Source organism: Dama dama, chromosome 1, assembly GCF_033118175.1.
Source record: "Dama dama isolate Ldn47 chromosome 1, ASM3311817v1, whole genome shotgun sequence".
Taxonomy (NCBI): Eukaryota; Metazoa; Chordata; class Mammalia; order Artiodactyla; family Cervidae; genus Dama; species Dama dama.
Window position 1 is genome coordinate 50,045,917 of NC_083681.1, and position 9,689 is coordinate 50,055,605.

At 41.4% G+C, this 9,689-nt stretch overlaps 2 pseudogenes; both read right to left on the reverse strand.

Moving 5' to 3' along the window:
- Positions 1-1,748: 1,748 nt before the first annotated feature.
- Positions 1,749-2,328, reverse strand: LOC133054497 (RNA polymerase II subunit A C-terminal domain phosphatase SSU72 like protein 3-like; annotated as a pseudogene).
- Positions 2,329-7,766: 5,438 nt separating this feature from the next.
- Positions 7,767-8,708, reverse strand: LOC133059455 (olfactory receptor 52B4-like; annotated as a pseudogene).
- Positions 8,709-9,689: the final 981 nt, after the last annotated feature.

Here is a 9,689-nt window from a genome sequence, read left to right on the forward strand (position 1 = left end):
CATATTTGCCTTGGTTTGCCCCAGTGGACAGGAACTTAATTAGAAAGACATCAAATTTTCCTCAAAGGAGATTTTCTGGCAAAAATAACTGACTGGAAAAAAATCTCTATCTTCAGAAGAACTTCCAACACTACCCAAAAACCTACTTCAATTTGGTGTTTCCATCGCATGAAATGATAGCCTCAACAGATTATCCCATCCAGTCACCAATCCTGACCCTGAGTACCCAGAAGCAGCAGAAAAACTAATCATAAAGCCCAATGAATTCACTAGGAAAGAAACCCTCATGTGCCTACCACCAGTACTGCCGTGTGCAGATATGTACACATGATCACCTGTGGTGAAAGACAGAAAACAGAGTGCTCCTAAATTCCTCTCTCCTCTTCAGCAGTTATATATTTTATCTCCAAACCTGTCTCTGACCCTACATCTGCTCCACCGTTCAGAGCCACCACCTTACTCCCCAGTGCAGTCTCCTCCTTGGGAATTACTGTACTACCTGGTCCTTCCAGGTCCACCCTAGCTCCATCCTGTTTCCAGTTTGTAAACAAAGTTGGCATCTACACACTGACATATCAAATTATCTAAATGATTCATACCACCACATGGTGGTGGTTTAGTTGCTAAGTTGTGTCCAACTCTTGTGACCCATGGACTGTATCTCAAGAGATTCCTCTGTCCATGGGATTTTCCAGGCAAGAATACCAGAATGGGTTTCCATTCCTCCTCCAGGGGATCTTCCCGATCCAGGGATTGAACCCAGGTGTCCTGCATCACAGGCAGTTTCTTTACCAACTGAACCACAAGGGAAGCCCTTACCTCTCCTTTATTTTCTTCCATAAGTCAAACAGGTATTGGTGTCACTGATCAGAATCAAAAATGTTTTACTTCCCAAGAGTGAGGGTCCCTTTTCCAAGAAGAGCAATACTCAAAGCAATGAATGTTTCAAGCTTGAAGAAAATTTTCTTCAGGAAAGAATGCTTTTCTCCATGGAACTCATGTGACTTGAACAATAAGAAATTGAAGGGCTCATGTTGTAAGATCCATTTTCTATCACAAATGATAAGACGCTTTTTTTAATCAGAGATTTTAATTTCATTTTATTTAATTTAATGAGCTATTTCATTGAACAGATCAAGTCAGGATTTTAGTAATAAATGCTGCCCATCATCTAGCCTGAGTTTCTATGAGAGTTAGCATTAGTAAAAAACATACAATCTATAAATAACAATATTTCTAAGTTCAAACATTCAATATAAACCCAAATAGCTCACTAAAAAAAAAAATTCATACTTATATAGCACATTAAAAAGACAAAAGGAAATTGCTTTCAAGAAAACTAGATGGACTTGATAATTTTTGTTTGTTTTTCTGACTGGAAAATCCAACACTTTATTCCTCCAGAACTCCATAATTACCCTCCGTTTGTTCATAGGGAAAATGGAGTCCTTGTAGTTAATTTCCTTGAAGAATTGTGTGTCACTGAATTTTTCCTTCCAAGTCAAGTACCCACACCATTGTCCCTCAAATTGAAAGGGTTTTGGTGTCTAGTGGTAGTCCATGTTCCATTTACATGCAAAGATTTTTTTCTCCAATTCCTTCCCTGGGAGGGGTGTACGTGAAAAATATCATACAGATGGCTTTTAGCAAAAAGGACTTTGAAGGCTCTTCTCAAAGAAAATACCCACTAATCCAAAAGTCTAGGCACAAATTCTTACCAACAAAGAAGCTGAAACCAGCCAAGATCTTCAGTAGAAGCAGACTGTGTGCAGAAAGCTCCTTCCTGTTTTCTGCTTTGCTGCCTGGAGCAGCTCGGCCAGACTGCTTTGCATGTCATCAGCCTGCTGGAGACCCTGGCAGAGCTCACAGATGATCGAAGCACCAAGGCTGGCTGCCCCTGTCCTCTATTTCCATGTTGATCACATGCACAGGCTGCCAGGTCTTCTGTTCTCTATCACACAGATCTTTCACCACCATTTTATACACTTTCTCAGCAGAGGTAAAGATGACATTGAAGGGATCTCTGCAGTCTTGAAATCGTTCTGGACGAGGCTTGATTCTCTCATTTCTTCCCAACATCCATAACACCCCATTGCTATTATAGTGTACCTGGTCTTTGAGGAGAAGGTCCTTGCACATCTGCTCACATGTGACAGAGAAATCATAGACCACGGGGAGGTTGGGTGCCAGTCCTGGAAGTGTCACACAGGATCCCACTCCAAAAGACCTGACATTGAATCCCTTCTTTTTGAGGATGTTGTGGGCTTCCATGCTTCTGTTCATGTTGCTCATACAGACCACAGCCATGCTAAGTGGGAAGGAGGGCATGATGGTGGCCACTTGGGACTCCAGTCAGACAGATGGACTTCAGGGTCTGAGGGGACTCTGAAGCCTGGGAGATGAGGGTGTGGGTCCAGCTTTTCCAACAAGAGTTAGTGTCAAAGAACAAACCTTGCTTATACAGAGTCACCTTCCCAGGTTGGGTGGAGAATTTTTGACTGGTGATTGGGTTAAATCTTGAGTGATTGGGTTTTTGTTTTGTTTTCTCAGCATAAACTTTATTGAATTGTGCATATGTGTGTGCACATATCCTAAGTGTAAAGCTCAATACTATTCACAAAGGGAACATATCCACAGAAATTCAGGGGCCCCCTCAGGCCACCTTTTAGTCTTGAGTGATTGGGTTTGGATATTGGGTGCTGAAGAGAGAACCCAATACAATCACCAAAACAAACAGTGATTAAATCACCCAGCATCTACCTCAAGGTGTGCCTATCCCCACACCCATCACAGGGCATTTTGTAATCTCAAATAGACTTCTGTAGTTGTCTTGTAATTTTTCACAAGTTACAAGATCACTGCATTTTGTCCATTGACTTTTTTTCAATTCATAATGATTCTAGAGAGAGTAGGTCAGACTCAGTGCCCTTTACCACTTTCATGCACTACTCTGAGCACTCCATACTAAGAATATAAAACTTTTAATTACTTTTCTTATATCTATTTGCATAATTGATTAATCAAATAATCTTTGCTGTTGTTCAGTCTCAAAGTCGTGTCCAACTCTTTGGGACCTCATCGACTGCAGCACCCTAGGCTTCCCTGTCATTCACTATCTCCTGGAGTCTCCTCAGATTCACGTCCATTGAGTCTGTGATGCTACCTAACATTTCATCCTCTGTCGCCCCCTTCTCCTCTTGCCCTTAATCTTTCCCAACATCAGGGTCTTTTCCAATGAGTCAGCTGTTCATATCAGGTAGCCAGAGTATTGGAACTTCAGCTTCAGCATCAGTCCTTCCAATGAATATTCAAGACTGATTTCTTTCAGGATTGACTGGTTTGATCTGCTGGCTGTCCAAGGGACTCTCAAGAGTCTTCTCCAACACCACAATTTAAAAACATCAATTCTTCAGCACTCAGCCTTCTTTATAGTCCAACTGTCGCATCCTTACATGACTACTGGAAAAACCATAGCTTTGACTGTACAGACGTTTGTTGGCAAAGCAATGTCTCTGCTTTTTAATATGCTGTCTAGGTTTGTCATAGCTTTCCTTCCAAGGAACAAGCGTCTTCTAATTTCATGGCTGAGATCACCATCTGCAGTGATTTTGGAGCCCAAAAAATAACATGTGTCCCAGCTTCCACTTTTTTACTTTCTATTTGCCATGAAGTGATGGGGCCAGATACTGTGATCTTAATTTTTTGAATGTTGAGTTTTCAGCCAGCTTTTTCACTCTCCTCTTTCATCCTCATCAAGAGGCTCTTTAGTTCCCAATAATTCAGACTTAAAAATTGTGAAAAAGATACCAACCAGGAAGGAAAGATAATTCTTGCACTTCAAAAGGTAGTTGAGAATGTATCTCATCATGAGAACAGTGGATGTAATTAGATCAACTAAACCACTAAACCTCAGCAACAATGTGACCACCCAATGAGGGGGGTTGTTACTTAGATTTGGCCCAGTATTTCATTCAGTGAGGGATGAGACTGCCAACATTTTATGCTTAGCTCACTGATGAGCTTTACTGGGCCAACTATAAAATGTTAACAGCCCTACAGTGAACTGTTCATAATTTGCCCAAAAGGCTGTTTTAAAATTTTTAACTTTCATTCAATTCAATTTTACCTATAATTGCAATATTATTGCACTTAATATAAAGTCACGAAGTCTAGATATGTAACTGTAAATCATAAGAATATTGTGTAAATTTGGCCCCATAATTCATAAAATTGTTCACCAAATCAAAAATCACATTCTGGACTATATCCCTTCTGATCACTTACTAGCATTTCAACAACACAGCATTTTCTGCATTTAATATTTGGAAGAAGAACCAAAATCTTCTTGGTATTGGTAAAAGAGTACTTCAAATGGAACCAAGAAATCATTAAGGAAGTGTGACTTATCCATGTCTCAGTCTGGACTAAATCTGATGGACTCGTGCAGAACATCTGCCAGATACTCAAGATACTCATTGAACCCTTGCCCTGAAAAGAACTTGTGACAACAAATCTACATATTGGTCAGTCAGTCAGTTCAGTTGCTCAGTCATGTCTGACTCTTTGCGACCCCATGAATCATAGCACACCAGGCCTCCCTGTCCATCACCAACTCCCGGAGTTTACTCAAACTCATGTCCATCGAGTCGGTGATGCCATCCAACCATCTCATCCTCTGTCATCCCCTTCTCCTCCTGCCCCAATCCCTCCCAGCATCAGGGTCTTTTCCAATGAGTCAACTCTTTGCATGAGGTGGCCAAAGTATTGGTACAGACCATAAAATATCTCCTGAGGAGATAGGGACAAATGTTGATAATTTCTCTTTTATATTTTATTATTGAAGTATCAGTTCAGTTCAGCTCAGAGGCTCAGTCGTGTCCAACTCTTCTGCGACCCCATGGATTGCAGCATACCAGGCTTCCTTGTCCATCACCAACTCCTAGACCTTGCTCAAACTCCTGTCCATCGAGTCAGCAATGCCATCCAACCATCTCATCCTCTGTCGTCCCCTTCTCCTCCTGACTTAAATCTTTCCCAGCATCAGGGTCTTTTCCAATGAGTCAGTTCTTCACATTAGGTAGCCAAAGTATTGGAGTTATAGCTTCAGCATCAGTCCTTCCAATGAATATTCAGGAATGATTTCCTTTAGGATGGACTGGTTGGATCTCCTTGCAGCCAGGGGACTCTCAAGAGTCTTCTCCAACAGCACAGTTCAAAAGCATCAATTCTTCGGCACTCAGCTTTCTTCACAGTCCAACTCTCACATCCATACATGACTAGTAGAAAACCATAGCTTTGACTAGATGGACTTTTGTCAGCAAAGTAATGTCTCTGCTTTTTAATATGATGTCTAGGTTGGTCATAGCTTTTCTTCCAAGGAGCAAGGGTCTTTTAATTTCATGGCTGCAGTCACCATCTGCAGTGATTTTGGAGCCCAAAAAACAAAACAGTCTCTCACTGTTTCCATTGTTTCCCCATCTATTTCCCATGAAGTGATGGGACTGGATGCCATGATCTTGGTTTTCTGAATGTTGAGCTTTAAGCCAACTCTTTCACTCTCCTCTTTCACTTTCATCAAGAGGCTCTTTAGTTCTTTGCTTTCTGCCATAAGGGTGATGTCATCTGCATATCTGAGGTTATTGATATTTCTCCCGGCAATCTTGATTCCAGCTTGTGCTTCATCCAGCCCGGCATTTCTCATGATGTACTCTGCATATAATTTAAATAAGCAGGGTGACAATATACAGCCTTGAGGTACTCCTTTCCGGATTTGGAACCAGTCTGTTGTTCCATGTCCAGTACTAACTGTTGCTTCCTGACCTGCATACAGATTTCTCAAGAGACAGGTCAGGTGGTCTGGTATTCCCATCTCTTGAAGAATTTTCCACAGTTTATTGTGATCCACACAGTCAAAGGCTTTGGCATAGTCAATAAAGCAGAAATAGATATTTTTCTGGAACCCTCTTGCTTTTTTGATGATCCAACAAATATAAGCAATTTGATCTCTGTCTCCTCTGCCTTTTCTAAATACAGCTTGAACATCTGGAAGTTCATGGTTCACATACTGTTGAAGCCTGACTTGGAGAATTTTGAGCATTACTTTGCTAGCATGTGAGATGAGTGCAACTGTGAGGTAGTTTGAACATTCTTTGGCATTGACTTTCTTTGGGATTGGAATGAAAACTGACCTTTTCCAGTCCTGTGGCCACTGCTGAGTTTTCCAGATTTGCTGGCATACTGAGTGCAGCACTTTCACAGCATCCCATCACTTCACCGGAAATAGATGGGGAAACAGTGGAAACAGTGTCAGACTTTATTTGGGGGGGCTCCAAATCACTGCAGATGGTGATTGCAGCCATGAAATTAAAAGACGCTTACTTCTTGGAAGGAAAGTGATGACCAACCTAGATAGCATATTAAAAAGCAGAGACATTACTTTGCCAACAAAGGTCCGTCTAGTCAAGGCTATGGTTTCTCCAGTGGTCATGTATAGATGTGAGAGTTGGACTGTGAAGAAAGCTGAGTGCCGAAGAATTGATGCTTTTGAACTGTGGTGTTGGAGAAGACTCTTGAGAGTCCCTTGGACTGCAAGGAGATCCAACCAATCCATTCTAAAGATCAGTCCTGGATGTTCACTGGATGCTGAAGCTGAAACTCCAGTACTTTGGCCACCTCATGTGAGAAGTTGACTCATTAGAAAAGACCCTGATGATGGGAGGGACTGGGGGCAGGAGGAGAAGGGAACGACAGAGGATGAGATGGCTGGATGTCATCACCGATTTGGTGGACATGAGTTTGAGTAAACACCGGGAGTTGGTGATGGACAGGGAGGCCTGGCGTGCTGCGATTCATGGGATTGCAAAGAGTCAGACATGACTGAGTGACTGAACTGAACTGAGTGCAGCACTTTCACAGCATCATCTTTTAGGATTTGAAATAGCTCAATGGGAATTCCATCACCTCCACTAGCTTTGTTCATAGTGATGCTTCCTAAGGCCCACTTGACTTCACATCCCAATATATCTGGCTCTAGGTGGGTGATCATGCTAAGTTACTTTAGTGATGTCTGACTGTTTGCTACCCTATGAACTGTAGCCTTCCATCTCCTCTTTCTATGGGATACTCCAGGCAAGAATGCTGGAGTGGGTTGCCATATCTTCCTCCAGGGAGGGAATCTTCCCAACCCAGGTATCAAACCAACATCTCTTATGTCTCCTGCACTGTTAGGAAGGTTCTTTACCATTAGTACCACCTGGGAAGCCCAATATCATATAGGAACCTCCAAATGAACTTCTTGGCCAACCCAAGAATATTAATAACTATAGTTAAAATGATGTCTATTAGATCTCTAGAAGTTATTCATCCTACATAACTGGAAAATTGTACCCCTTGTATGAGAATGTTCAGGGATGACACAAGATATCTCAAAGGATGAGAACCTCAAGAAAAATAGTTGAAGAAATTAAAAGCCAGAACACAGTACTCATCCATCATCTAATCAATCTAGTGTTGTGAAGTATACATGAGATTGGAAACTCACAAGTTCTGGATAGGATGAAGTTTGCTCAGTCAAACATGACACACATTCTCTGTTGCTTTGACAGCAGAAAATATAAATTCTGAAAACTTCCTGGTGAACTTCCACTGGAAATAGAATTCCCTAAGCTATTTTCTAGTATCCAGTTTACCATAGGTTTTCCACCCACCAATTCTATAGCTCACATCATCGATCACTACAAAAACTGAAAACTGTTTGTCCTCCAAAGCTATTTCTGCTTTGGGAAAAATATGTGGGCCACTTGCTGTTGGATTTGCTTGGTCTTGATCCCATAAATGATGGGATTCAGCATAGGTGGAGCCAGAACGCAGACATTAGCCAACAAGATGTGGTGGAATGAGGTGGAATGTGACGACCAAACCTCTGAGTCAGGGTTGTGAAGATGGCAGGTCCATAAAAGAGAATGATGATGCAGACATGGGAGTCACACGTGTTGAGAGCTTTGTGACAAGCATCCTGGGAGGACATGTGGAAGACAGCCTAGAGAATCAGCATTTAGGAAACAAAAATTAGCAGGGTGTCTAAAACCACTGTTGACATTAGGACAGAGAGTCCATACCAGATGTTCACTCGAATGTCGTTACAAGCATGTTTGGCCAAACCAATGGGTTCACAATAGGTGTGTGGAATGACATTATTTTGGCAGAAAGTCAATCTTTTCCAAAGAAATACTATAGGGAAAATCATACAATAACTTCTCAGAAAGATGATAACACCAATTTTCCCAATCAGTGTATGTGTAAGAACAGTGGTATATCTCAGTGGGTAGCATATGGCAATGTATGCCAAATGCCATCACCAACAAAATCCCTGACTCAAACATGAAAGTGCGATGGATCAATGAAGAACTGAGTGATGCAGTGATCCAGGGAGATCTCCCCAACATGGAACCAGAAGCTGGCCAAGGCCTGAGGGACAGTGCACATGGAGAGGACAAGGTCTGTTCCAGCATGCAGAGGAAAAGGTACATGGGTTCATGGAGGCTGCACTTTGTAACAATGATGAAGATGAGGAGGCTGTTCCCCAACAAAGCGAGGACATAGGAAATGAAGAAGGGGATGGAAATCCACATGTGTTGGACATCAAGGCCAGGGATGCCCAGCAAGTGGAAGACTGTGTGACTGGCACCAGTGTGGTTTAAGGCAAGCATATCTGGGGCCACTTTTAGAGACATCACCTCCTACTCACAGACAGAGCAGACAGAGATGAAAATCCAGATTTTCCTGGAATATTCTTTGTGAAGTCACAGACTTTGGCATATCTCACACACTCCATCTTCTGTAAACATGCAAATAAGAAACATGAAAAGTCAACAACATATGTTCTCTGTTTCAATGAATGATAGTCTCATTAGAAGATATGCATATTTCCAGATAATCAAATAAAACATACTGCTATATATATTTCTCCTACAAACAGAGAATTATGAACATAAGTGGAAATCATTATATGTATCTGGAAATGTTGTAAGAAGAGGTTTCTTGAATTTGAACTTGAACTTCACCTTGGTGGTTAGTTTATCATAAGGAGAAGAATGAAAAAAAGAGGAATCAATAGAGGAAAAGTGGGTATTCAGATAGAAGTATAGCATATTAATGAACACAGCTTGTTCAGATCCAGGCAACTGTGCATAGAGGATACTGAAGAGAGCAGGATAGGTGGAAGTAAAGGAGATTTGGCCTAACTGATGAATGTGAGATTTGAAATCTCTCATACACACTTGTGAGTGTATTCAAGAGACATTTTAAGGGGTAACATGACAGGGCCTGTCTGTCTGAGGTGAGGCACTCCTCTGGCTCATACTTTAGGGAACTAAGTTAAGAAGTGACTGAAATTGGAAAATAGGGTGTTATTACTATTTGCAATAAGGAGGGGCTGGACATGACATCTGGAAGATTTTTTTCAGCAGGTGGAAATATTGTCATCTTGTTCTTAGTGTTCATTCATTCATTCATTAATCTGGTCAGTCAGGAAGCAGAAACAAATTTTCAGGTACCACACTACAAACCGGAGATATAGAAAAATAGTAATTTGCCTGAGTCCTTTTGTTTGAGAGAAAATTTGCTTTTTGTTTGAGAGAAAACCAATCTACAAGCAGGTCAATTGAAGAATTGGAGACAAACATTAATTC